This window comes from Mastigoproctus giganteus, chromosome 12, assembly GCF_048544385.1.
Source record: "Mastigoproctus giganteus isolate SK-2022 chromosome 12, ASM4854438v1, whole genome shotgun sequence".
NCBI lineage: Eukaryota > Metazoa > Arthropoda > Arachnida > Uropygi > Thelyphonidae > Mastigoproctus > Mastigoproctus giganteus.
The window spans coordinates 101,373,771-101,401,005 of NC_143586.1; the positions used below are offsets into that span (position 1 = coordinate 101,373,771).

The following is a 27,235-nucleotide window of genomic DNA, read 5'->3' on the forward strand; positions in this document are numbered from 1 at the left end:
CCTAGTACCACACAGTTGGTAAGTTTCTCTTTGATTATTGCTTCCCATATGCAGTACTTTGTATTTGTCAATGTTAAACTTCAGTTACCGCTTCTCCGCCCATCTGCCTAACTTTTCTAGATCCTGTTGCAGTAGCATACTATCTTCAGTGTCATTATCAACCGTGTCAACCTTTGCATCATCTGCAAACTTGGACATTAAGCCTGATATACCTTCATTGATATCACTGATAAATACACAAAACAACAATGGGTGCAGCACCGAAACCTGGGGAACTCCACTAATAACATTAGTCCATGTAGAGCAGTGTCCATTTATTACCACTCTCTATCATCTCCCACTCAACCATTCCTTTATCCATTGCAGCAACTTGCCCTTAATGCCATACTGCTCCAATTTGTATAGCAGTCTTCCACGTGCAACAGTATCAAAAGCTTTCCTGAAATCAGAGTATATGATATCAAAATTATTTTTTGCATCCAGTTCCTTTGTGACTACATCATAGTATCTAATCAAATTGGTCAGACAAGACTTTCCCTTAACAAACATATGCAGTGTCTGAACTATTACTACAGTCTCGTATAGGTGATCCCATATCATCTCTTTAACCAGTGACTCCGTTATTTTCCCCAGAACAGAAGTTAAACTAACAGGTCAAGGGGTGACACTAATAATTATATTTGTGTCACCCTTTGAATCCCCATTTGTGAATTGGGGATACATTTGCACCTCTCCAGTCTATGGGGACGTTCCCTGAATCTAAGAACGTTCTCATAATTATGGCTAAGGGTTTGCTAACTTCTATTTCTGCCTCCTTCCATACAACTGGATAGATTCCATCCAACCCAGGTCCCTTTTTTATGTTTAACTTCAACCATTTCTTCTTCCACTTTGCACTCTATTATTACAAAATCACTTATCTCCCTGTTAGAGTTTGATAAACTTCTGGCATTCCCCTCCTTGAATAACTCCTCATGTGTGAATGTAGATGCAAAATACTCATTCAGTTTATCAGCTGCTTGAGCAGGATCATCAATAGTCCTACCATCTATGTTAATTGGACCAATCTGATACATCCCCTTAATTCTAGAGTTTACATAAGTAAAGAACTCTTTACTGCTTTTCTTTGCATCTTTTGCCAGGGATTTCTCGTAATCTGCCTTTGCCTGCCTAACCTCCTTTGTGACTTGATTACAGACTAGCTTATATCTGCTGGAGGCTTCTGTGTTGATAGGAGGGAGTATATGATGAGAGCCTTGTCGATCAATTTAGCCGTGGAAAGATTGTGCAAGGCTCAAGGCGTAGATTTGGTAGGGATGGTTCAGGGGGAGAAGACAGAGAGTGGTAATCAATGGACACTGCTCATCGTGGACTAATGTTATTAGTGGAGTTCCTCAGGGTTCAGTGTTGGGTCCGTTGTTGTTTTCTGTATTTATAAATGATATTGATGATGGTATATCAAGCTTAATGTCCAAGTTGGCAGACGATACAAAGGTTGGCAGGGTTGTCAAGGACACTACTGACGCTATGCTGCTGCAACTGTATCTGGAAAGGTTGAGCAGATGGGCTGAGAGGTGGCAAATGAAGTTTAACATTGACAAATGTAAAGTACTACATATGGGAAACAGCAACCCCAGAGCAACGTATCAACTCTGTGGTACTACACTGACAGTGGTAGAGATTGAAAAGGACCTGGGGGTAATTGTGCAGGCAGATATGAAGTTCTCTGAGAAGTGCAGATGGGCTGCAATAGTAGCTCTTAGTGTTTTGTCAATGATATTCAAGAATTTTTCTAGCAGGGATAAGGAGGTGATTATTACCTTGTATAAGGCAAAGGTCAGGCCACACCTTGAGTACTGTATACAGGTCTGGAGGCCTCATTTCAAGAAGGATGTAGAGCTGCTGGAACGAGTACAGAGAAGGGCAACAATATTAGTGTATGGAACAAAAGGTTGCTCTTATGAAGAAAGGCTTAAGTTTTGCAAATTACAGTGTCTGGAGACTAGGCACCGGCAAGGTGATCTGACAATCTGACAGAGGTGTATAAAGCCTTGACTGGTTTGAGCATGCTCAATGCTGATGGGATTCTTCCTCTTGCTCAGAATAATCACCTGATAGGACATAAATTCAAATTGAGGAAAGACAGATGTAGGATAGATGTGCAGAAATTTGCCTTTAGTCAGCGGGTAGTTGATTGGTGGAACAGACTTCCATCCCTTGTTGTGTAGTTGATAGCCTAAATAAATTTAAGGCTCAGCTGGACAGGCAGGTATTTCGAACGAACGGAAGGGTGAAATGGGAGTGGGGTGTTTTTTTTTTTTTTTTTTGGCTGATGCTGCATAAGCTTGCTTTCTTGTATCATATGCCTCTACTGATGTTAATGCTAATAATTTTATGCATTTTTCTTCTCTGCCCCAAGCCTCATTAATTCATCTGACATGCATTTAGGCATGAACCTTGAACAGTATTTCTTAGTTAGTATTAAATCCTAGTAACCTCCAAGATTAAGTCCCGTAAGACTTCCCATTTAGAATTCACCGTTGATAACATCATTAGTTGATACCACTGTATAGATTTTAAAAACTGTCTGAGACCACTGTAGTCACCTAATGACTTCAGTGGTTAAGCTCTATAGTCATTAGGTGACTACTAATGCCCATGGGAATAAGTATAACGTTTCTTTACACTGTGTATTCTAAAATCCTTTATAATAATATTTTACACATATTCCTTACCACTTGGCAGATATACAAATTGAAACTTCCATGAATAAACAGACAGGAGCATTAACTTGACTACTACACTAATTTTACAAAACAAATGAAGGCTTACATCAGTCAAAGCTTCTCCTGTGAAAAAGAGGACGGCTCGAGGAACAATTCTTTCTCTTATAAAATGACCTATTTCAAAATCTGCTGCTAACAGGGCTTGGGTCTCTTCATCCTATAAGTAAACAAGTTAGTTAATGTATGCATTGTATTACATTTCGTGCACTTTAGCAAACAGTAAGAATTCATGATTTTTAATTAAATAAGGCAACAATATTCAAGTGCTTCAGTAATAATATGAATACGTACTTGTATACAGTACATGGATAGCCAATGTGTTAATAAAAATAATAATTGCTGGATTTTTATTGGTCGGTCCAGTTTTAATGAAATTTGGGAAGACTTGAAAAATCTTCCCAAATTTCATTTGGGAAGATTTTTCACTAACCAAAAATAAAATTTAATGAAAATCCATCCACTGAGAGTTAAGTAATTACTGGATTTCTATTGGTGTGATTTTGGTGCAGTTTTGGGATGGCTCAACTAAACTTTTTACAAAAGCCAAATATAAAATTTTATGATATCCATTCACTAGGTGTTATTACATGCAGTTGGATGGACATGGTGTAGGTGTTTTATGCATATATACTAATGCACCTTAAAAGGACTGTTACTTATTTATAGTAAAATTAGAAGTTTATCAAAATATATAAGAAATTTGATACGTTGCGACAACCCATTCCACAGAATATACCCATCATCTGATGAATGTTCCTTTCCATAACTAGCTATCATCTTGTAATTTTCAGCTATCTTGCTTTTGAAAAACAAGATCATGATAGGAAATGTGATATTATCCACATTTCCCTTTATGATGACGCCCTGAATTTAAAGACAAACTAGTGACTGTATCCAATAACTCTGACAGATTTAGACTGAAAACGATACTGCAATGAAGAAAACTTTCACCACTAGTACATCATCATGAGCTCAGGTGCCAAAGTGGTGTTTATTTATTGATCCTCAGTCATTTATCTCTTCTCCTTTCATGCTGCTGAGCTGAGGGCCCTAGTGCAATTGCACCACTCGCAGCACAGAACAAAACACGAATGCACAACACTCACAAGAGCAAAATTTCTCATCTCATCTTTGAGTTTCACTCATACACCTGGGCACTTTCCTAGATTATATAAAATTCAGCATGCTTATGGGTTTTTTGTAACAGCAGGAACTGCAAACATAAGTTTGGCATAATATTTCAGTATTTTTTTATATGATTATCTGATACTATATTGATCATCATGAAACTGACCATCATCAGTTAAAATGTTTTAAATGATGGTAAATATCATCAGTCATGTCACAGAGTTCTGTGAACAGAAACCCTGGTTCAGTTGATACTGTCCATTGTTCTTGAATTATAATCTCTCGACACTCAATCTTGGATGAATGTATTATTATATGAGCCCACCCCACATACTTAGTCTTAAATAAATCAAATTAAAAATAGCTACTAATTAAAATCATCATGCATTCAATTCTCATATTACACCAAGTGCATCGAGAAGAACCATGGACAGTCGGCGGCCACTAACCCCCCAAAAAACCAACCAATATTGCATCATGCTACCATGAGAATTGAAAAACAATTGTTGCAAAAAATCTTAAAACCACAAAACAAATATTCATCAAATAACAAACAATTTAAACTTTAAAAACTGTTTACAACTTCTTTTAAGTGATCAACTTATTCAGATTTTCCGTATTTACAAGAAGTACAAAGCCATGATGGCTTTGTACTTCATACATTTGTTCTCCTACTTATGAATTAACCAAGATTATTGTGAGTATCAGGTCCCAGTAGCCATATTAGCAAGAGCACAAGACTGTACTTCAGAGTGGAGTGGGGGGGGTTTCAAGACCAGCTGTCGGTAGTCGTGGATTTCCTCCACAGTATCTTGAGTTAATCAGTCTCAATGCCTGGTGCTATTATCAAGTCAAATCCATGGATCCTGACTAGAAAAGCATTCAAAATAAATAAATTGCAAGTATCATTAGCCCTTTAGTGGGTAACACTGAAAAGAGTGGATTTTAAGGTGGAATTTGAACAAGCAGGCTCTATCTTTCAAAAACATCTTCAGATTTTTGGTTTCTAAAAGTTGGTAAGTGCTATAATTATCATGCTCTCAGTGGTACACACAATCAAGTTGATGAAGAAATTTATCGCATCACGTTCTAAATCAGTATCAGATTTAAAACTTCTGAGGCCTAAGCAAGAATATTTTAGGAAGCCAATGCTCTAACAGTATCTGTACATACATCACAGAATTTGACATCCCAAATGCTTCCCAAAGTGGCATGTTTCCCTACACAATTACTGAACTGATGGTACACAGTGAAGCAGATGACTTGCAGAATACATATTAAAATCTGTGGAGCAGTGACCACACTAACTAAATTATGTTATTTGTATTATGTACTCATAAAATAGAGTATAATAAAATAGTTCTAGCTGGTATCCCAAAATCCTTAGCATTGACACACTTCTCTTTTACATTCCTTTCTATATTTAATGTGTTGTCAACTCCTTTCACTGACGTTTTTAATGGTAATAAAAAAAGAATAGGTAATGTATATGGTGCATTACATTTCAGGCACACTTGATTTCCCCCCCCACACCTTTTTCTGTGATTAAAAAGAATGAAATGTAAATACAGTCGGTCCTCATATAGCACGATAGTTGTGTTCCTAGAAACCCCCGTGCAATGCAAAATCGTGCAATATAAATAACAAGCCCTATGGGAAAAATAGGATTAGGTGCTAACCACCCAAGATTGAACACACAATTTTAACCAAAACATTACCAAACATAATAAATAATTGTAATAAAATACGTAAGTATTTTATTACGACTATTATGTAATAAAATATTGCTAATGCTTTTGCTTCTATCGTAAACAAACTTGTTCTTTGTTTGATTTTCTATCCAAACAGATGACAGCGGTTCCATCTCTTCCAATTCTTTGTGTCTTGATCTAATGTATTTTATTATACTTTGCGTTGTTCCTGCTATGAAAGTTTTTATTTTCTCTGCATTCTTTATAATTCTCGGCGCTGCCTCATTTAGGCCTGTAGCACGTGCAATATCACATGGTCTTTCATTTCACTCAAAGTGTTTCACAATTTCATATTTTTTCTCTGTCGACAGCAGAGGCGGACTGGCCATAAGCCTTAAGGGAAACCCTGGTGGGCCGGAGGCCAGTGTGATTTTGGCTATTAACACTGATATGAGGCCGCTACAAATTTTCCAGAGTAAGAATTTTTGATCCAGTCTGCCTCTGTCTATCGATATTGCTTTTTTCTCTCTGAATCTGTAGTGTCTTCACCAGGACGCTTCCTTTTCACACCTTTTAAGTATTTTACTCGTTTTTAGGGAATAAAGCACAATTACAAAATGAGGAGGCACGCTTGATACACATAAACAAAGCTGTGTGTGTATGTGTAGCAACTGAATAAACAACACCGTAAAGGCAGAGACACTTCATTAGCTCACATTTCTGGGGATTACTACCATAAAACAATAAAAACAATTTCCAGTTGCATTCCTGCTAGTGGAATCTGTTATAAACGGGTAGTAAACTCGATCTAATTGCATTTGCGATAATACCGATAGCTGGAATTGTGTGGGTTTTTACATTATTATGGTAAAATGTGTTTCCCCTTCACTGATATAAAAAACAAATATATTTTCAGAATCTTCTCTTCATTCCTATCGTGTTGTGTTCAGTTGGGGTGATTCTGCATTCAACTGCTATTTCTTGTAAACACAGGTGAATCGTGCATAAGCGAATTCGGTTTGTGTTTTTCACGATATCGTTCCTCTATTTATAAATCGTGTATGATCGAATTCGTGTAGTGTAAACACGTGTTATAGTTATTTGATACTATTTACGTGATGTGGAATTCTCTAGTGAATTTGAGAGAGCCCATGTGGTGGGGGGAAAGAAGTACAGTCAGTTCTGCTATAACACGAATTTGCTCCAATGCAATTGATATATTATGGAACAATGCGACTATAACGCGATTTTCGCATTGGCTCATGTGCAATTTCATCTGCGAGTAACACCAGGTGAACGTAAAACCTGGCACCAAGCTGAAAGTAGCGACCTGCACATTAATACATGCAAGTTTACTAAGCTTGAAAAATGTCAAATGTGTGAGAGTTATATTTCCCATTTACTGTATTGGTCGGAGACACCGTTGTCATTCGCTGTATTTGCAAGATTTTTTGTTTGGGCAGAAATTTCGTGAGACAGGATAGCATGAGCAGAGGAGTCCATTTCTGGAGGTCACTAACATAAAACAATAAAAACAATTTGCAGTTCCTGGTTTATTGGGCTTTTCCGTTAGTACAATCTATTATAAACGGGTAGTAAACTCAATCTTACTGCATTTGCAATAATAGCAATATTTGAATTCTGTGGGTTTCCATTATGGTGAGATGTGTTTCCCCTTCCTCTCCAATCATATAAAAACATTAATAAATTTTCAGAATCTTCTCTTTTGTGAGTGCCATGTTCGTCGTTATTGATTGCTTATCTTTTTTACTGTTTTAAATTTTACAATAAAAAAAAAAGTCTGTAAACAGAAATATCAATTAGTATGTATACGTTACAGTAATAATTAAGCTATGTACGTAAGCGTACGCCATCCCCGACCAATACAGCTAAATGGGAAATATAGCCCTCACACGCGTTCACATGTGAGCTCAATGTATGAGGTGATAATAGTGTTTCTGCCTTAAAGGCAGAAACACACTACATATTCTCACATTACACACACACCTCATGTATCTCTTACCTCAGTTCATCTGCATGTAGTATCCTATAAGTGCATGTCTTGGACTGTTCTCCCTAATTTGTTAACTTTTCTTTATAAAAAGTATACTCATACAGCATCCTAGACATGGGTAAGCATCCTGGTTCCAAGAAATGAGTGCAAAAGGAAAGCATTAAGTATAGAAGAGAAACTTTAAATAATAAAATGTTTTGAAAGAAATCAGAGAACACGTGACATCTCTAGAGCAACAGGCTTAAGTGAATCTGCATTGTGCACCATCAGAGACAATGCCGCAAAAATAAAAGCTACATGTATAGCTGGAACAACTTCAGTGCTGCAAGGTCAGTTAGAAAAAGACCTAAAGAAATAGAAAGGCTACTAAGCATAAGGATTGAAGACCAAACCAAAAAAAAAAAAAAAAAGAAAAATCGGGAGCAAGCTTTCTCACAGCGGAACTCTCTTTCGAGAGTTCCGCTGTGAGACTTCTTTCTCCTCTAGTTGGCAAGACCACCTACACAGTCTCCAACAGTGTTGAGTTCATAGAAAGGATCCGCACTATATCCATCTCGCAAGATCAAGTCATGACATCGTTCGATGTCATATCACTCTTTACCTCCATCCCAGTGGAACTTGCCATCTCTTGTGCAAAACAACTCTTGGACAATGATGGAACCCTTAGCGACAGAACTAGACTGACACCTGATGACATTTCCGCCGCCCTCAGACTGTGCTTAACAGGGGGTGCAATCATGTTTAATGACTCAATCTACCAGCATATACATGGCACAGCCATGGGTTCCCCTGTCAGCTCAGTCACAGCAAACATCGTGATGGAGGAGTTAGAAGGACGTGCGTTTACACACGCACCAGATCACATCGCCTTTTGGTGTCACTATGTAGACGATGTGTTCGTAGTCATCCCTAGAGACTCAGGTCAGCGACTCCTAACCCACCTCAACTCACTGTCGCCCTTCATAAAATTCACGATTGATCTGGAGTCGAACAACTCTATACCATACCTAGATACACTTGTCCGGCGCGAAGACACATGCTTGAAGACGACAGTTTATCGTAAGCCTATGTGTGCTGGCCAATTTACCAACTTCCGGTCAGCACACGTGCGGGGCCACCTCCTCTCCACTGCCCGAACCTTGCTAACTCGCGCCTGGACACACTCCAGCTCCGCAGATGAAAGACGCAAAGAGATCACCAGGGTCAAAGTAGACCTTACAAGGTGTGGCTACCCCATCGACGTCCTTGACAGGTGTGATCTACAGGCACGCGACAACGTGACGACCAACAGCAACGCCAACAGTGACGAGTCATCCACGAGGGCATTTATCCCATACACCCCAACCTGTCACAACAGATCGGTAGAATCCTAAAATCACATGGGATAAATTGCATCCAACTCCCAGGCAAGAAACTGCGTTCTCTCATTTCCAACGTAAAAACACCCGTCCCCACCCTTCTACAGAGCGGTTTGGTCTATCGCATCTCTTGCCATGACTGCACGAGCTGCTACTTTGGAGAGACTGGACGTCGACTCGAGAAACGTCTCTTAGAACATAAAAGGGCGATCCGTTTGGCAGATGTAGAACACTCAGCTATCGCCGATGTCTGGACAACCCACCACGACATCGACCCACCATTACCTAAGGCGTACCTGGTTGGAATCGTTAAATATAAAATGCTCGGATACCTCTTTGAACAGGAACAGTGGTTTTCAAGTTAACCCCATCACAGAGTCAGTAGTTCTATCGTTAGACAAATGCTGGCAACGTCACCACCATACGTCACAGCCACAAACATCAACAAACAATTAACCACGCGCCTCACGCACCATCCTGGCAGTGCACATCTCTATTCCAACTGCCATTCAAGTATTCAATCTGAGGAAGGCTGCCACCCAGACGAAAACTTATTTATTGTAGTTTTATTAATGCTCTGTGTAACAGAAATAAAATTTTCCCATTATGAATCCAGAGCACGTAGGCCTCTTTTATTATATATATGAAGACCTTAAAAAGATATCACCAAATCCTGCAGAAGTGGCTCCTTTTAATGCTAGTAGTGGCTGGGTCAGTGGTTTCAAACACCGCTATTCTTTTCAGAATATTAAGCTGTCTGACGAAGCCACAAGTGGAAATGAGGAAGCTCCAAAGGCATTTCCACCTGTGGTATAGAAAATAATTGAAGTCGGCGGCTACACATTGGATCAGATTTTCAACCTGGATGAAACTATATTGGAAATGTATGCCTTCAAGGACCTACATCTCTAAGGCAGAAGCACATGCCTCAGGATATAAGTCCTCAAAAGATCACTTAACTGTGATGTTTGCTGCCAATGCCAGCGGAGACTTGAAGTTAAAACCAGTAGTGGTTTATCACTCTGCCAATCCGCGAGCTTTAAAAGGAATTGTGAAATCCGGCCTTGGTGTTCACTATAGGTCTAGCAAGTTGGATGACTGGGCAAATATTCACTGATCTTTTAGTTGAAGCTTACCATGACACTTTCAAGAAATATTGCAAGAAGTAGTACTTAGATTTTTAAATTCTAATACTTCTTGATAACGCACCATGCCATCTTCAGACGGTTGCTGAACTCTCTCCGAATATCAAATTCACCTTTTTATCTACAAACACAACCTCTCTACTACAGCCCCTTGACCACGGTGTGATAGCAGCATTTAAGGCTTACTATTTAAGGCAAACATTCAAGATGTTAATTGCTGCTACTGAAGGTGACAAGGCAAAAACTGTTATAAAATTTTGGAAGAGATGACATCCAAGTTGCCATTGATATGATTGTAGAAGCCTGGAATGATGTTACAAAAGACTGCTTGAATTGTGTGTGGTGGAAACTTATCCCTCATTTAATTTGCGATTTTGAAGGCTTTGAACCTTCAGAGCAACTAAAACAAATCAAAGCAGATTGTGTTGCTCTTGCAAAAGAAGTTAGTTTTGAGGAAGTAGAAAATGAAGATGTAGAAGAGCTTCTAGAGTCTCACAATGACTTGCAACAACTTGCTGCAGCCAGTCAAGTGGAAAGTCAAGATGAGGATTACAACGAAGTCCAGCAGGTTGCCCCACAAGAACTTAAAACAGCAGAGCTATCAGCTGCTTTAAGTGGAATTGAAAGGCACTTGCAGTGCATTGAAGATAATGATTGTAATGCTGAACATAGTAGGATAGTGCTTGGTGGCATTCGGACCCATACAGACAGCTCCTGTATGAAAGGAGGCAGGAAAAGCAACAAAAGCTAGATAACTACTTTAAACCAGCGCAGAAGAAAGAGAAGCAGGACAGCGAATCACACCCTTCCACATCGGGTATAACAACATTTCGTCCTAAGAATGATAACCCTCCTTCTACCGCTTCGCTATAACTCACCAGGTACAGCCTTTCACAGCACACCCACTTCAAACAAACAAACTTCATATCTTGTCAAGGTAAAGTGCTATATTTACTGTAATATTTATCTTATATTATAAGAGGAAACCTCATACTTTTTTAATATATTGTTTTAAATATTTTGTAATATTTATTTATTAGAAATTTAAGATGTTTAAACCTGTGTTAGCAATTTTACTGGGTTTATCTTTTTTTTTTTAGTGTTTTACTTACCAGACTGAACATTTTTTTTTTTTTGAGTGCTCTGCCCCTATCCCTGTTGTTTTTAATGCACAAAATACCATAACGCAGAGATTTTTAGGAACAGACAGTGGTGAGTTATAGTGGGCTCGCGAGAGCCCATTTTTATTTTTTTTGAAAATTTGCGAGCCCATTGTTGAGATCATTTATTTTACAAATGAAATCTTAAATGCACAATTATTGAGTATCCAGAGCCGAAACTACAGTGGGGGTGAACGGGGCCCCATTCCCAGCATTTTAATGGCACAATCGATCGGTTATGTATTTTAAAATTGCTTCATTTTTGATTTAATTACAGTCGGACCTCTGTTTAACCAACTTCTTTATACCGAATTTTTTAAAATTCCCCTTGGTAATTACATTTAAAATACAGTAGTTTCCATAGAACGAAAATTATTTCCATGTAATGAACAGATTAGGAGAGACAACTTTGTATGCATTGTTCTCACCTCTGGCCTTTAGGTAATTAGAAAGCGTGAATTAAGGGTGAAAGGGATTACCGTTCCACAACGTTAGTGGTGTCCGTAGAACTTATGCAGCCACATGCCGAGATGTCGCGCTAGTCAATATGCTTTCCATAGCCAGTCAGAGGATTAAGAAGATACCCGACATGGATAATAGCCTCTGGTCAACCTGTGTTGTGGTTCCCCTTTATTCCGACAAATGGGCGTATGTTTTTCGGAGAAGTGAGTGATCCATGCCTTCCAGTAAATTTCTCCTGTCTAATGTTTACATGTTGATGTAAACATAGACAGGAGCTTTGATGTTTTGAGGTATTGCTCAAAACATCAAAGGCATATATTGTGGGGATTTCAGAAATGTGGTGTCACACAGATATAAGGAATGCAGAACTGGAATTTGGGGAGTACAATGTCTACAGAAGGGATAGACAGGATAGGAAGGGAGGAGGGGTTATGCTATTAGTTAAGAAATACATAAAATCCAAGGAAGTGAAGCCAGTCGACATTGCTGGATAGAGCAGTGTCGAGTCAGTTTGGTGTGATATAAGCATTGGGAGATCAAAATTGAGAGTAGGAGTGTGCTATAGGCCTAATGACTCTGATGAGTATAATAAGAAATTGTACAGGGAAATAGAGCGGGCCAGTAAATCAGAGAGTCTTATAATGGGGGATTTTAATTTCCCAGATATTGACTGGAATTTGGGGGCTGGTCACTCACACACTAGCAAGGCTTTTGTGGATTTATTGGATGATTGTTTTCTATATCAGCATGTTCGGGAGGCAACTAGAGGGAGTAATACTCTTGATTTGATTATCAGTAGTGATTCTTCATGCATTAAAAATCTGCAGGTAAATAAACTACTAGGTGGCAGTGATCACAGTGTGCTGAAGTGGGATTTACTCAAAGAGGTAACTACCATTAGGGGTAAAGGGAAGGGTTATTGCTTTCGTAAAGGCGACTACGATGGACTGAGACAGTATTTAAATTCTATACAGTGGGACCAACTGATGATGTTACCAACAGCAAATTCAAAATGGGAAGCATTCAAAGAACTTATCTTGGAAGTTACTGGGCTTTACATGCCAACTAAGAAATATTGTTCAACGTTTAGGCCTAAGTGGATGTCAGATGAACTAATGAGACATATGGCAGAGAAGAAAAATGCATGGGATACATACAAATTAACACGTGACACAGAAGCCTATGACAGATACAAGTTGATCTGTAACCAAGTTACAAAGGAGGTTAGGCAGGCGAAGGCAGACTACGAGAAATCTTTGGCAAGGGATGCAAAGAAAAACAGCAAAGAGTTCTTTACTTATGTAAACTCTAGAAGGAAGGGGATGAATCAGATTGGTCCACTTGATATCGATTGGTGAACTGTTGATGATCCTGCTCAGGTAGCTAACAAACTAAATGAATATTTTGCATCGACATTCACACACGAGGAGTTATTCAGAGAGGGGAATGCTAGAGGTGTATTCAACTCTGGCAGTAAGCTAGAGAATATTGTAATAACTAAGAGTAAAGTGGAGGAGAAATTGTTGAAGATAAATACAAGAAAGGCACCTGGGGTGGATGGGAGCTATCCAGTTATATTAAAGGAGGCAGCAAAGGAAGTAAGCAAACCCTTAGCTATAATTATGAGAGCTTCCTTGGACTCAGGGGAAGTACCCATGGACTGGAGATGTGCAAATGTGACCCCAATTCACAAAGGAGGATCAAAGGGTGACACAAGTAATTATAGACCTGTGAGTTTAACTTCTGTTCCTGGAAAATTAATGGAGGCACTAGTTAAAGAAGCACTGCAGGATCATTTGGACAAGACTTCAGTTATAGCTCAGACACAGCATGGTTTTGTTAAGGGGAAGTCTTGCCTGACCAATTTGATTGGACACTATGATGCAGTCACAAAAGAACTGGATGCAGGGAATAACTTTGATATTATATACTTGGATCATAGAAAGGCTTTTGATACTGTTGCACATGGAAGACTGCTGCACAAATTGGAGCAGTGTGGCATTGGAGGCAAATTGCTGCTATGGATAAAGGGGTGGTTGAGGGGGGAGAAGGCAGAGAGTGGTAATCAATGGACACTGCTCATCGTGGACTAATGTTATTAGTGGAGTCCCTCAGGGTTCAGTATTGGGTCCATTATTGTTTTCTGTATTTATAAATGATATTGATGATGGTATATCAAGCTTAATGTCCAAGTTTGCAGACGATACGAAGGTTGGCAGGGTTGTCAAGGACACTACTGACACTATGCTGCTGCAACAGGATCTGGAAAGGTTGAGCAGATGGGCTGAGAGGTGGCAAATGAAGTGTAACATTGACAAATGTAAAGTACTACATATGGGAAACAGCAACCCCAGAGCAACGTATCAACTCTGTGGTACTAAACTGACAGTGGTAGAGAATGTAAGGGACCTGGGGGTGGTTGTGCAGGCAGATATGAAGTTCTCTGAGCAGTGCAGACGGGCTGCAAGAGTAGCTCATGGTGTCTTGTCAATGATATACAGGAATTTTTCCAGCAGGGATAAGGAGGTGATTTTCTTCTTGTATAAGGCAATGGTCAGGCCACATCTTGAGTACTGTATACAGTTCTGAAGGCCTCATTTTAAGCAGGATGTAGAGCTGTTGGAATGAGTACAGAGAAGGGCAACAAGATTTGTGAATGGAGCAAAGGGTTGCTCTTATGAAGAAAGGCCTAAGTTTTGCAAATTACAGTGTGTGGAGACTAGGCACCAGCGAGGTGAACTGATAGAGGTGTATAAAGGTTTGAATGGTTTGAGCATGCTCAATGCTGATGGGATTCTTCCTCTTGCTCAGAATAATCACCTGAGAGGGCATAAATTTAAATTGAGGAAAGACAGATGTAGGATAGACGTGAGGAAATTTGCCTTTAGCCAGCGGGTGGTTGGTTGGTGGAACAGACTTCCATCCCTTGTCGTGGAGGTTGATAGCCTGAATAAGTTTAAGGCTCAGCTGGACAGGTATTTCGAACGAACAGAGGGGTGAAGTGGAAGTGGTTATTTTTTATTTATTTATTTTATTTATTTTTTTTTTTGGCTGATGCTGCATAAGCTTGCTTTCTTGCATCAAATGCCTCTACTAATGCTAATGTTCACAGTAGCTGAATACTTGAGTGATTCCGATATTTTGCACAGTATTCAAAGAACTAGCGACAGTAGCAACATAAGAGGAGATTGAGGAAACTAAGATATTATATAAACTTTAAGATGAAATGTTGGCAGATTTTGAAACTTTGTCGAGCCTTTCACTGCGTAGAAAATGTTCTAAAATATAATGGCATACAGGCAATAATTAAAAAAAAACTGTATTACCAATCTCCAAAAAACTAGCGTGAATTAAGGATGATTGAGAAAGAACTTTATGTGGAAACTACAAGGGTTGGTCATGTGTTCGGGCTACAAAGAGCAGCTTGTAGCTTGCGAATGGTAATTGCGGGTTAAGGGAATTATCCTGCATTGTGCAAACAGTTTGGATCAGATGCCACCGTAGCCCAGTCATGAGGCGCGTTAGTGCATTGACTCAGGTTCAAGCACCCTGACTGCTGAATACGGTGCAGTTTCTTGTATTCTCTCTACCTTGTGAACTCCTCTGACTGTATGGTCGCCATGGAGTATAAACAGGATATTTATTTTTATTTGGGATTGTTAAAGCGACTTTTAAATCTGGAATTTCTTAACCATTTAGCACTAATGATCGACATTCTGCAGGAGCTCTCTTAGATTTCAGAAGCTTTACAGATTCACTCCCATGGCAAAAGCAGATAAATTAATTATTCGAACTATCAATGCTATTGCTAATTTGAAAAATTCTGAAGAAAAATATGAAGCTAAAATTGAGAGCATGTTGAAGTGGAAAGAATTTGAAGGAATCAAAATCGAAAGTAAGAACAGTAAAATTACCTCGTGACAAGTTATTAAATGCATTGTTTTTTCCTTAAAGGATAAGTTATTAATGCAACAGGATGATTTTAAATTAAACAAAGAAAATAATCATACCATTGAAAGAAATTTTAAACATATTCTACCGGAAATCGTGGAATTTAAAATAACTTTCATCTCGGTGGCAAGACTGTGAAAACCGAATAAGAAATTTGTTTTTTTGATAAAATATGAAATAAAAATTAATGATTTTAGTGATTTTGTCGAAGACAGTTTATCTTTAAAATCGAGTGCCCCGAGTGAAATTCCCTTTACAATTAAGAAAGCCAGAAATATCTTTGAAACCATTGCGATTAGCAGTGCTGAAACTGCGCAAGCTTTCAGCGTAATGAATAATATTGTTTGAATATTATGAAGGAATGAATAATGTTGAAAATTAAACATGTTGCAGATTATGATGACCATGCATCTAAATGGAAAACAACTGCTTCAATTTGATCTGGATTGTTATGTCAATATTAATAAAGAAGTAAATTTCATATGGCAATTTTTAAAAGAAAAGTTTCTTGAATATTTGTGCAATATTTTTTTGAAAGGTGTGATTTTTGTGTACCTTTTCTAGAACAGTTTGTTTTTTATGTAATATTTGGTTTTATATTCTAGAATGTTTTGTGATAATTCGTTATTTGTAATATGGGAAATATTTTTGTTATTTTTTATTCGCAATATTAAAATTTTATCATGAAAAAAATGTATCCATTATATTTCCATAGTTGTAAAAAAAAAAAAAGAATAAAAAAGTTGCACGTCTGCCGAGCACGAGTGGTAGATGGTTTTATGTGAAACAGCCTTTGCGTCACTATATGATGTCACATGGTTGTGACGTCATACTATTCAAAAATTCCAAAGAGTTAGAACTCGAGATATCGTACTGGTCGTGAAAAATGCGTCATGCACTCTAATCTAATCATACTACTAGTGAGTGTTCCACACAGACTAGTTGTCTGAGCGTGGGAAGCACCTCTGGCAAATGCCATGGGTGACATCACTTCCGTGACCGATCAGATTTACTCGATAACTCGATAGGTACCCCCCCCCACCTCCAAAAGGATGTTTCACATCAAGAAGTCGGCAAAAGTGCAAGCCCATTGTTAAAATATTCACAGCTCACCACTGGGAACACATGTACCGCATTATAGCAGAACTGACTGTATATGGATGGGATAAAAGATAGTCTGATTACTGGGATTTGTTAATTTTGTGATGCCATTATTAAGTTTATTCTGGCATTAATACTGTAGGAATCCAAACACAAAAAATATGAAAAGAAACTTAAAATAAGAGAGTTGTATTTTACTTAACTCTGAGGCTTACCAAATTAGGATCTCTAATCATTTATTAAAAGTATTTTGGTATTAGATACACCAAGGGCATATGTGCACTCCCCATGCTGAGGGGAAAAACTCTGAAACATTTGCAAAAGTCCTGATTTTCATTTGTATGAGGTGTGGCTATTACATAATGAGACTGCCATACACCAAGTGCCACCTGTGAAACAAAGGCACAGCAGTTGACCTTTCCCCAGTAGTCTGCCAAGTAACACTGCAACACACTCATTTGCTTTACAGTGAGACAAGTTTTCATTACCTTGTGTTTTTGCAGTTTGCCAAAAAAATAACAAAAAAAAACGAAAAAATGAATCAATCAAATAATGACTCACCCTCATATTTTAACAAAACTAAAGAAAACACCAACCAAAAGTTAGCAGCAGTTACATCAAGCTTATGGGAAAGATACTATGTCAAGAGCTTGAATGTCATAAAAGATTTTTTTAGAAGGAAGAGAGAATGTGGAAGTTGACTTATCCATGAAATGTATCCAGGTATCCATGAAAACTGAAGAAAATGTGGAGCATGTAAGGGCAAAGATTAGAAGTAACCATCATTTAAGCATTAGAATGGTTCATCGGAACTCAATATGGACAAAGAAACAGACAAATTTTAACTGAAAATTTAGTCATGAGAAGTGTGTGTAAAGACAGTGGCAAAAATTTTGAATGACAATCCAAGAATGAGACGACTCCAAGTATGTAAAAAAAACAAGATGTGCTGAAAAAACTAGAGAATCCAGACTTTCTGGTGTTGTAATTACTTGTGATGAAAGTTGGCTGTTCCAGTACAACCCTGAAACTAAAGGGTAGTCAATACAATGGAAGACAAAATAAATCCCCAGACCAAAAAGATAAGAATGTCAAAATCAAAAAGAAAAACAAAGCTTCTTGTTTTCAATATTAAAGGAATTATTATAAATGAATATGTCCTACCAAATCACCCAAAATAAAACATACTACACTGAGGTTATGGCAAGGCTGTGTGAAAAATATTTGAGGGAAGAGACCTGAATTGTGGAAGGAGAGGTGGATGCTCCAAACAACATGCTCTCTGTTCACCAGACTTAGCTCCTTTGTCACTTTTTTCTCTTCCCTGAACTAAAAAGTGTACTTAATGGAACCCATTTTCAGTCCATTGAAAACATTCAGAAAAAAATGACCAAAGTGTTAAAAGGGCTTACAGAAGATGACTTCCAAAAAAATATTCTATGCTTGGAAGAAAGGTATGAAACAGTGTGTACAAGCCCAAGGCAATTATTTTTAAGAGGATAATATATAAGGTATGAAATATTTCATTATATTTATTTTATTGCAAGTCTCATTATTTAATAGCCACACCTTGTATTATCAAAGATATACACTGAAAAAGCTTTGCATTAGCAACACCTACCTAATACCTCATGAGGCCACCTGTTACCCATAATACAGCCCATACACATCTTAGCATGGACTCCACTAGGTATTGCAGGAAGTCCTGTGGTAATGCTATCCATGCGTTGCACAGTATGTCCAGTAATACCTGCACTGGTTGGATGGACATAGCATCGAATCCTTTTACAGTAGGTCCCAAACATGCTCAACTCGGTTGAGATTGGGTAAGCTGGGTAGCCATGGGAGGATGGAGAATTCATTGCCATGTTCCTGAAACCAGTTAGCAAGCTGCCAGGCCTTGTGGCGTGCTGCATTATCTTGTTGATAGAAGCCAGAGTTGTCTGGATGCACTTTCATCATAAGGGTCTCTACCTCTCTATCCTTGTTGACCATGTACATGGTCAGCAAGGATAGAGAGGTAGGCATTCCCATCAAACTATTAACTAATGGTGTTCAGATGATCCAAACCATACCACTCCCAGCCTGCCAAACACCAATCATGCATCCAGGTGTCATGGCCCAGTTGCTTTCTCCAAATGTGAATGTGCCCATCAACATGACAGAGGTGGAAACACAATTCAACAAACGAAGCAACAGATTTACACATGTCAGTGGTCCAGTGTTGGTGACACAAGTAACTCTACCATGCAAGACAAAGTTTTTTGTGTCTCAGTGAGTATGGGTATCTGTGACAGCTCTCAACTGCCATAGCCCCTACGGACTAATATGTGGTGCACGGTCCATATGAATATCGGTCTTATTGATATTCCTACACTGCATTAGAGGGATAGCTGGGCCACTGTGCTGAGTCACTACTGTGTTACGAGATGAGACACATGATGCTTAACACAAACACAAGAATTGACCACACGTGGCTGTCCCACATGTGACCTTTGGCTGGTTGTTTGACTGCTGTCGAACAAATCATGGTAGATTTGTGACACCACGGAACAGGAGCACTTAACTATGCTGGTTATTGTTGAGATACTGGTACCTGCATATCTTGCCCAAATAATCATTCCACGTTGGAAGTTGGAAAGATCTTCACACCGGCCCAGTATTCCTCACAGACTCTCAAAAACTGGAACTATAATCTTATATCAGCCATTAGAGACTTTGAGCTGTCACTAGTGACCTATAATCCATTCCTACACTTGGGGGGGGGGACGGCTAATGCAATGCCAACTTGTGTATATTACCAAGTAAATAATACAAATCCAACCAAATAAGGAATAGATATATATTCTTTCTTTCTTGGATTATCCATGAATTCAAATTATCCAAATTTGAATTAAATTAAATAAGTCTTAATTGTAGTGTAACTACTGCATTAACTGCAGTACATAAGCTTCGGGAAAATTCAGGAAATATTAATCAAAAGAGAGATCAAAAAGTGACACGAATAATTACAGACCTGTTATTTTAACTTCTGTTCCAGGGAAAATAATGGAGTCCTGGTTAAAGAAGCATTGCAGGATCATCTAGACAAAACTGCAGTATTGTTTGGCATAAAGGTCTTCTAAACAAGCTTCCATCTTATGGTTTGCCAACTGTTTTTAGTAACTGGTTATCCAGTTTTCTCTCTGATTGCTCACTGAGGGTGATGGTAGATGGCTCTCTGTCTTCTAACTTCTCCACTAATGCCAGTGTCCCCCAAGGGTCAGTTCTTTCCCCCACTCTTTTCCTCTTGTATATTAATGACCTTCTTCCATTGACTGGAAATCCTATCCATAGTTTTGCCAATGATAGCACATTGCATTCCACTTTCCATTTTGTCCTGCTCAATCAGCTTCAACTTCTCGAAAATCTGCTACCAGTTCCTTAAATGCCGATCTTCAGGTAATTCTCCAGTGGGGCAAAGACAACTTAGTTGAGTTCAACCCTTCTAAAACTCAGTCTTTTCTTATATCTCGCAAAAAGGATTCTTCTGCTCCTATGCTTATCTTTGGTGACACTCCGATTTCTAGGCAAAATGATATATCTCTTTTGGGGATTACCCTGACTTCTTATCTCTCTCTCTCTTGGCACATGCACATTACAAATATTGCTTCATCTGCATCTAAAAAACTTGGTTTTCTCTTTCGCTCTCGGTGTTACTTTTCTTCCAAACAGCTGCTCACTCTGTATAAATCGCAAATCCACCCTGCCATGAAATATTGTTCCCACATCTGGGGTGGTGCCCCCAAAACCTCTCTCAGGCTTCTTGATTCCATTCAGAAGAGGGCAGTTAGGTTAATTAATGATTCATCTCTAACAGAGTCTCTCCACTCGCTGTCTCATAGACGTACTGTTTCTGCTGCATGCCTCTTCTACAGATACATACTTTTTTTTTTTGGTAGTTGTTGGCGCATAGGCTTCTGTGGCCATAATGCACCTCCCAAGGTTTTTGCAGTACTTTGATCCAAGCCCGAGGCGGGAATCGAACCCGCGACCTTTGGGTTGCTAGGCAGGCACTTTACCCACCCGGCTAGCCCGGTCGGCACAGATACTTCCATGGGCACTGTTCTTCTGAATTGGTTTCTATAATTCCCGCTCTCTCTTTCAAAACAGTCCAAACACGTGCCGCCACCAGCCAACATCCATTTACTGTCCAACTTCAAACTCACAGAACCAACTTTTCATCTTCCTCATTTATTCATTCAACTGCCGTTTTCTGGAACAACCTTCCTTCATACGTATTTCCTGAAAATTAAAGTCTACAGAAGTTCAAGTCCAATGTCAACAAATAAATAAATAAATCTTTATTGTGAAGTAGACGACAAGTGCCAGGGGTTCACATATAGCAGTTAGGGTAAAGATAAGTATGGCGTACAAATACAAAAGGCTACAAAAATACGGCGTACAAATACAAAAGGCTACAAAAATACAGCGAACAAATACAAAAGGCTACAGAATGCCGATCACAAAATCAAAAGAAATACACATAAAGCATAAAAACGCAGAGCTAGACATAAATACAGAAATACATACAAGTTGGCCATATATCAGGGTTCGAGGGTTTGATAAAGTTGTGTCTGTCCTTCTTGTTACTTATTATGCTGTCGATGTCGGCATCCACATGGTTGAGGGTAGCGAGCATCTGCTTGGGAAGAAATCTCTCAGTGAGTACAAGCCTGTTGTGGTGAGCCACGAGTGCTGGTGCCGACCTTAGGCTTGGCTGTGGAATCCTCCAAGAGCAAGCATTCCAAATGTTTGGAGATGATATCTGGCCCGTGATGAGTTTGGCTGTGAAGACCAGCCTCTTTTGCACGATCAGGAACTTCATCCTCGGGATGTCGAGTGCTTGTGCCATCATGGTGGTTGTGGTAGCGGGAGGTAGCCGAAGCTTGTTATTGGCCCATTTCTGTAACCAGTATTCAGCGGTGTACACCCGCTTGAGGTTTGTAGGTGCAGCAGAGGCCCATATTTCTGCACCATAGAGAATGGCGAGGTAGACGGTGGAGGTGATAAACCTTTTAACAGTGACAGGATGTCGGACGTGTAGCAGCTGCTGCTTTGAGATCCACCGTAGACGAGAGAATTTGGTACTGATTTTGTTGATCTGGTTGACAAAGGGCATCTTTTGGTCAAACAGAACACCAAGGTCTGTGTGCGAGGGTACATTTGGTATTCGTACCCCTGCGAGTGAAACGTTGAGTACTGTCGGCATGGATTTAAGGGAGAATATAATCTGAGCAGACTTCAGTGGGTTGATTTTTAGATTGAAGTTTGCCAGGTACAACTCTAGATCCTTAAGTTGGGAATTGATCTTGTTGCTGAGCTGAACGGGATTGTTGGCAGGGTTAATTTGAGTCAGCAGTTTAAGGTCATCGGCATAGCATAGGAGACCATTCGTTGAGGCAATAATGGGCACAAGGATAGCTGTGAACAGGACACCAGATAGGACACCCCCCCCCCCCCTGCTGTACTCCAGCAGTAATGTCGCAGGATAGGGTGTGTTGTTGCCGATGAAGAATAAGTATTCTGTGACAGAGAAGAGATTCCAAAAAGCACAGCATATCACCTCGAATGTGAAATTTCTCCTTAAGTAGGAGAAGCAAGGCCGGGATCGACATGGCATCAAAGGCTGCGCTTATGTCGAGATATGTGCTTGCTAGCTCAGCTCTTTGTTCGAATGCGGAGAGGATGCGTTCTGTGGTAGCTGCAAAGTTAGTGATTGATGATTTTCCTGCAAAATCTTCTTCTTTCGTCTTCTCAACCTCCAACCCAAGCATGGTACTAAGTACTATAGGTTCTAATACCTCTCGTGTTTGGGGTTTACATAAAAACAAAAAAAAAAAGTAATCAGTCAGACACAGCATGGGTTTGTTAAGGGAAAGTCATGTCTGACAAATCTGATTGGATACTATGATGTGGTCACAAAGAAAAGGAACTGCAAAAAACTATTTTGATATCATATACAGTACTTGGTTTCAGGAAAGCTTTTGCTACTGTTGCACATGTATGACTACTGTACAAATTGGAGCAGTATAGTATTGGCATTAGCATCAGTAGAAGCATATGATGCAAGAAAGCAAGCTTATGCAGCATCAGCCAAAAAAAAAAAAAAAAAAAAAAAAAATTCTTCCACTTCACCCCTCTGTTCGTTCGAAATACCTGTCCAGCTGAGCCTTAAATAAATTTATTTAGGCTATCAACTTCCACAAGGGATGGAAGTCTACCCACTGGCTAAAGGCAAATTTCCGCACATCTATCCTACATCTGTCTTTCCTCAATTTGAATTTATGCCCTCTCAGGTGATTATTCTGAGCAAAAGGCAGTATCCCATCAGCATTGAGCATGCTCAAACAATTCAAGGCTTTGTACACCTCTATCAGATCACCTCGCTGGTGCCTAGTCTCCAGACACTGTAATTTGCAAAACTTAAGCCTTTCTCCGTAAGAGCACCCCTTTGTTCCATTCACTAATCTTGTTGCCCTTCTCTGTACTCGTTCCAGCAGCTCTACATCCTTCTTGAAATGAGGCCTCCAGACCAGTATACAGTACCCAAGGTGTGGCCTGACCATTGCCTCATACAAGGGAATAATCACCTCCATATCCCTGCTAGAAAAATTCCTGTATATCACTGATAAGACACCATGAGCTACTCTGGCAGCCCGTCTGCACTGCTCAGAGAACTTCATGTCTGCCTGCACAACCACTCCCAGGTCCTTTTCATTCTCTACCACTGTCAGTGTAGTACCACAGAGTTCATATGTTGATCTGGGGTTGCTGTTTCCCATATGTAGTACTTTACATTTGTCAATGTTAAACTTCATTTGCCACCCCTCAGCCCATCTGCTCAACCTTTCCAGATCCTGTTGCAGCAGCATAGCGTCAGTAACATCCTTAACAACCCTGCCTACCTTTGTATCGTCTGAAAACTTGGACATTAAGCTTGAAATACCATCATCAATAATATTTATAAATACAGAAAACAACAATGGACCGAACACTGAACTCAGAGGGACTCCACTAATAACATTAGTCCCCAATGAGCAGTGTCCATTAATTACAACTCTCTGTCTTCTGCCATCAACCATCCCTTTATCCATAGCAACAATTTGCCACCAATGCCACACTGCTCCATTTTGTGCAGAAGTCTTCCATGTGCAACAGTATCAAAAGCCTTTCTAAGATCCAAATATAGAATATCAAAGTTATTCCCTGCGTCCAATTCTTTAGTGACTACATCATAGTATCCAATCAAATTGGTCAGGCAAGACCTTCCCTTAACAAAACCATGCTGTGTCTGAGCTATAACTGAATTCTTGTCAAGATGATCCTGCAGTGCTTCTTTAACCAGTGCTTCCATTAATTTTCCTGAAACAGAAGTTAAACTCACAGGTCTATAATTACTTGTGTCAGCCTTTGATCCTCCTTTGTGAATTGGGGTTACATTTGCACATCTCCAGTCTGTGGGTACCTCCGCTGAGTCCAAGGAAGCTCTCATAATTATGGCTAACAGATTGCTTACTTCCTTTGCTGCCTCCTTTAATATAACTGGATAGATCCCATCCACCCCAGGTGCCTTTGTTGTATTTATCTTCAAAAATTTCTCCTCCACTTGACTCTCAATTATTACAAGATCATCTAGCTCACTGCCAGTGTTTACTTCATCTACGGCATTGCCCTTCCTGAATAACTCCTCATGTGTGAATGTAGATGCAAAATATTGATTTAGTTTGTTAGCTGCCTGAGCAGGATCATCAACAGTTTAACCATCGATATCAAGTGGACCAATCTGATTCATCCCCTTCCTTCTAGAGTTTACATAAGTAAAGAACTCCTTACTGTTTTTCTTTGCATCCCTTGCCAAAGATTTCTTGTAATCTGCCTTCGCCTGCCTAACCTCCTTTTGTAACTTGGTTACAGATCAACTTATATCTATCATAGGCTTCTGTGTCACATGTTAATTTATGTGTATCCCATGCATTTTTCTTCTTTGCCATATGTCTCATTAGTTCATCTGACATCCATTTAGGCCTGAACCTTGAACAATATTTCTTAGTTGGTATGTAAAGCCTAATAGCTTCCAAAATAAGTTCTTTGAATGCTTCCCATTTTGAATTTACTGTTGGTAACATCATCAGTTGGTCCCACTGTATAGAATTTAAATACTGTCTCAGACCACCGCAGTCGCCTTTACGAAAGCAAAAACCCTTCCCTTTACCCCTGATGGTAGTTACCTCTTTGAGTAAATCACACTTCAGCACACTGTGATCACTGCCACCTAGTGGTTCCTTTATCTGCAGATTCTTAATGCAAGAAGAATCACTACTGATAATCAAATCAAGAGTATTGCTCCCTATAGTTGCCTCCCGAACATGCTGATTTAGAAAACAATCATCCAATAAGTCCACAAAAGCCTTGCTAGTGTGTGAGTGACCAACCCACAAATTCCAGTCATTATCTGGGAAATTAAAATCCCCCATTATAAGACTCTCTGATTTACTGGCCCACTCTTATTTCCCTGTAAAGTTTCTTATTATACTCATCAGAGTCATTAGGCCTATAGCACACTCCTACTCTCAATTTTGATCTCCCAATACTTATGTCCACCAAACTGACTCGACACTGCACTGTCCAGTGATGTCAACTGGCTTCACTTCCTTGGATTTCATGTGTTTCTTAACTAATAGCATAACCACTCCTCCCTTTCTATCCTGTCTATCCTTTCTGTAGACGTTATACTCCCCAAATTCCAGTTCTGCATTACTTATATCTGTGTGACACCACGTCTCTGATATCCCAACAATATCCGCCTTTGATGCTTTGAGCAATACCTCAAATTCATCAAATTTATTTACCAAACTCCTAGCATTGGTGACACGCAAGTATACATGCACCTGTTCTTTTTTCTTAGCTACCCTAACACAACCCATGTGTTTACTTGTACCCCAATGACTCCCAGCAGTCTCTGAAATATCCTGCATCTTATTTTCCAGGCTGCTGCTCATTCCAATAGAAACAGTGCAAGAATCACTTTCCCCTCTGCAGTGGCTACTGTTAATCTATTAGTCCTTGTATCCACCCAATCTAGCAGTTTTCTGACCCACCTAACACTGCCTCGATAGCATCAGCAAACATTCTTGCACCCTTTCTATTTAAGTGTATTCCATCCCTGTAGAAGCAGTCTCTCCTGTTAACAAGCACAGACCAGGCTGAAAAAAATTCTATCCCTTGAGCCTTGCACAATCTTTCCAGGGCCGAATTGATCGACAGGGCTCTCATCATATTCTGCCTGCTATCGTGTCTGGGCAGAATTGCAGACACTCTCAAATTCAAACCTAATTCCCGGCTTTTTTCAACAGTGACCTGTACTTGTTAAGTAATTCTGCCGGTCTCCTACTCTTAATATCATTAGTGCCTACGTGTACAACTATATCACCTTTTGTGCCCTTAAAAGATGATATCCGCTCTACAACGTCATCAACCTTTGCTCCTGGCAGACATACCCTGGTCCTGTTCCACCTATACTTTTTACAAAGCATGTTTCCCATTTCCCTGACAATAGAGTCACCAACAACTACTAGTTCCTTTGGGACCAGCGCATTCTGCCTTGGGAGTTGCCGCTGTGTTGCGCGATGCCCAAGTGCAAGCTCTGGTGTTGGTGTGGGCAGCTGAGAGCTTGATGGGCCCCTCACTTTTAATCCTTCAAGGGCATCCACCCTGTCCTTCAAGCTCTCATATAGGCCCATAACAATGCTGAGTTGTCGCCTGATTTCCTTACACTCTTTGCATTGTGCACATACAAAGACATCCCCCATGGCAGTATCATGTCCCGTACCTGACTGCTCCACAAACATCAAGCAAATAGTGCATTTTAAAAGGCTGTGATTCAGAGGGCAACTGCCCCCCCTCAGTTCTCCCCTGAGCCACAGCACTTCCATTAGCTTGAGCCTTTTGTTTTGCCGTTCTGGTCTGAGTTATGATTTCGATTTAATTTCAATAAAATTTCAATTTCAGTACAAAATTAAAACCCTAAACTTGTATAACACAGTTATAACGCTATATTTATGTTTCAGTATCGAGTGTTATCTACGAAATCCCTTTATATAACTTCCGTATCAAGTTAAGTATTAATTATTTATTTTTGCTAATTATTTATGTTATGTAATCTAAGTCGTTATATGTATATAGTTAAAAGTACAATTTAATTGACAATGAAGTTCAACAAGACCAATAGATTTACTGATTAACTGACAATATTATATTATGTACTATACTATACTAGGCTTATGCTATCTAGTTCGAGATATTTTGTATCGCGTAACAACGGTATGTCTACGGACACTTAAGTATCGATTAACTTCCAAATCTCGCTGTCTCAATTCAGAATAAACTAAGGATCCTGA

The 27,235-nt window shown here is 39.4% G+C and overlaps 1 long non-coding RNA gene across 1 annotated transcript in view; it reads right to left on the reverse strand.

The window, feature by feature from the left end:
- Positions 1 to 27,235, reverse strand: part of LOC150077303 (uncharacterized) — a 110,603-nt gene that overhangs the window by 21,830 nt on the left and 61,538 nt on the right. Inside the window, exon 2 of the long non-coding RNA XR_016547691.1 lies at positions 2,833 to 2,943. This is a non-coding gene — a long non-coding RNA (uncharacterized LOC150077303). The remainder of the gene's footprint in view (positions 1 to 2,832; positions 2,944 to 27,235) is intronic.